This window comes from Tachyglossus aculeatus, chromosome 14 (assembly GCF_015852505.1).
Source record: "Tachyglossus aculeatus isolate mTacAcu1 chromosome 14, mTacAcu1.pri, whole genome shotgun sequence".
Taxonomy (NCBI): domain Eukaryota; kingdom Metazoa; phylum Chordata; class Mammalia; order Monotremata; family Tachyglossidae; genus Tachyglossus; species Tachyglossus aculeatus.
The window spans coordinates 1109893-1112936 of record NC_052079.1 but is presented as its reverse complement, the minus strand read 5'-3'; the positions used below and the strand labels follow the sequence as shown (position 1 = coordinate 1112936).

General features: G+C 46.4%; 1 non-coding gene across 1 annotated transcript; it reads right to left on the bottom strand.

Annotated features, from left to right (window-relative positions):
- Nucleotides 1-998: 998 nt before the first annotated feature.
- Nucleotides 999-1071, bottom strand: TRNAK-CUU. Its single transcript has one exon. It is a non-coding gene; the product is annotated as a tRNA-Lys (tRNA).
- Between the last annotated feature and the right edge of the window lie 1973 nt (nt 1072-3044).

The window sequence follows — 3044 nt, the reverse complement described above, 5'->3', positions numbered from 1 at the left end:
GGACCGTCTCTATATGTTGCCGACTTGGACTTCCCAAGCGCTTAGTACAGTGCTCTGCACAGAGTAAGCGCTCAATAAATACGATTGAATGAATGAATATATATATATATATATATACACACTAGATCAATATATATTTGACCTTCTAGACTGTGAGCCCCCTGTTGGGTAGGGACCGTCTCTAGATGTTGCCGACTTGTGCGCTTAGTCCAGTGCTCTGCACACAGTAAGCGCTCAATAAATACGATTGAATGAATGAGTGAGTTTGCCCAACACCACAGCACTTGTGATGTTTGGATTATATATACGTTATATTTATAATTACATAAATTATATGTGTATAATTTAAACACCACTATATAGAATAATAATAATGGCATTTCTTAAGCGCTTACTATGTGCCAAGCACTGTTCTAAGCGCTGGGGAGGGGGGTACAGGGTAATCGGGTTGTCCCAGGTGGGGCTCACAGTCTTCATCCCCATTTTACAGATGAGGGAACTGAGGTGCAGAGAAGTGAAGTGACTTGCCCCAAGTCACCCAGCTGACAAGTGGCGGAGCCGGGAACAGAACCCATGACCTCTATTTATTTATTTTACTGGTACATATTTATTCTATTTATTTTATTCTGTTAATATGGTTTGTCCCCTGTCTCCCCCTTCTAGACTGAGCCCGCTGTCGGGTAGGGACCGTCTCTAGATGTTGCCAACTTGGACTTCCCAAGCGCTTAGTCCAGTGCTCTGCACACAGTAAGCGCTCAATAAATACGATTGAATGAATGAATGAAATACGATTGAATGAATGAACATTCGTAGTGAGGAGGACGCATGCGCACATCCTGCGGCTCCTCCCTTGCTTTCCCGGCCGGGAAACCAAGGGGATTTGGCGGCTCCAGTGGAATATAAAAAGTTAACGCGGACAAGGTCTTGGATTGGAGTAAAATCCCAAAGGGGGAAGGGGTAGGTGTCCGATTTGAAAGGAGAAGGGAATTAAAAACTTTCGCCCAACGTGGGGCTCGAACCCACGACCCTGGGATTAAGAGTCCCATGCTCTACCGACTGAGCTAGCCGGGCAAGTGATAGGCTTGTTCCTGATTTCTCTACTTGGCGGTTAGATGCACGTTTTATGCAATTTGAGGATTTAATCCTCTTCATTTATTCAGTCGTATTCATTCAATCGTATTTATTGAGCGCTTATTGTGAGCAGAGCACTGCACTAAGCGCTTGGGAAGTCCAAGTCGGCAACATATAGAGACGGTCCCTACCCAACAACGGGCTCACGGTCTAGAAGGGGGAGACAGACGACAAAACAAAACATGTGGACAGGTGTCATCAATAAATAGAAATAAAATCTAGATTGATTCATTCATTCAATCGCATTTATTGAGCGCTTACTGCGTGCAGAGCACTGGACTAAGCGCTTGGGAAGTCCAAGTCGGCAACATCTAGAGACGGTCTCTACCCGACAGCGGGCTCACAGTCTAGAAGGAGGAGACAGACAACAAAGCAAAACATAGTAACAAAATCAAATAAATAGAATAAATATGGACAAGTAAAATAAATAGAGTAATAAATATGTACAAACATATATACATATATGCAGGTGCTGTGGGGAGGGGAAGGAGGCAAGGCGGGGGGGATGGGGAGGGGGAGAGGAAGGAGGGGGCTCAGTCTGGGAAGGCCTCTAGTCCATCAGTCCATCGTATTTATTTATTCATTCATTCCGTCGTATTTATTGAGCGCTTACTGTGTGCAGAGCACTGGACTAAGCGCTTGGAAAGTACAATCCAGCAACAGATAGAAATGGTCCCTACCCATCAACGGGCTCACAGTCTAGATGGGGGAGACAGACAACAAAACAAGTAGACAGTTGTCAATACCATCAAAATCAATAGAATTATAGCTATATACACATGATTAATAAAATAAATAGAATAACAAATATGTACAAATAGACATAAGTGCTGTGGGGAGGGGAAGGGAGTAGGGCAGAGGGAGGGAGTGGGGGCGATGGGGAGGGGAGGAGGAACAGAGGAGAAGAGGGGCTCAGCTGGGAAGGCCTTCTGGAGAAGATGAGCTCTCAGTAGGACTTTGAATAATAATAATAATAATGGCATTTGTTAAGCGCTTACTATGTGCCAAGCACTGTTCTAAGCACTGGGGCAGGATACAAGGTAATCAGGGTGTCCCACATGGGGCTCACAGTCTTCATCCCCATTTTACAGATGAGGAAACTGAGGCCCAGAGAAGTTAGCGACTCGCCCAAAGTCATTCATTCATTCATTCAATCGTATTTATTGAGTGCTTACTGTGTGCAGAGCTTACCGTACTAAGCGCTTGGGAAGTACAAGCCAGCAACATGACTAATGAGTGTGAGTGAATGAATGTGAACGAGTGAGTGTGAGTGAGTGAATGAGTGAGTGTGGGTGAATGAATGAGTGAATGAGTGCGTGAATGAATGCGTGAATGAGTGAGTGTGAGTGAATGAATGTGTGAATGAGTGAGTGTGAGTGAATGAGTGTGTGAATGAGTGAGTGTGAATGAATAAGTGAATGAGTGTCAGTGAATGAATGAATGAGTTAGTGCGTGTAAGTGAATGAATGAATGAGTGAAGGTGTGAGTGATGAATGAATGCGTGAATGTGAGTAAATGGATGAGTGTGAGTGAATGAATGAATGAATGCGTGAGTGAGTGTGAGTGGATGAATGAATGAGTGAATGAGTGTGGGTGAATGAATGCGTGAATGTGAGTGAATGAATGAATGAGTGAATGAGTAAGTGTGAGGAATAAATGAGTGTGAGTGAATGAATGAGTGAGTGAATGAATGAGTGAGTGAATGAATGAGTGGTTTCCCCCGTGCAGGAGAGGAGAGGGGCGCCGCGCCGAGGCTCCCCGGCGCATGCGCGCCTCTCCCCCCCCCCCCTTCCGGCCGCCTCCTCTCCCCGCGAGAGCTCGCGGGTCCCCTCGGCGCGCCCCCTGGCGGCCGCGCCGGGGTCCGAGCGGCGATTGGGCGGAGGGCGGGCCAATGAGCGGGCGGATTGTTGGCG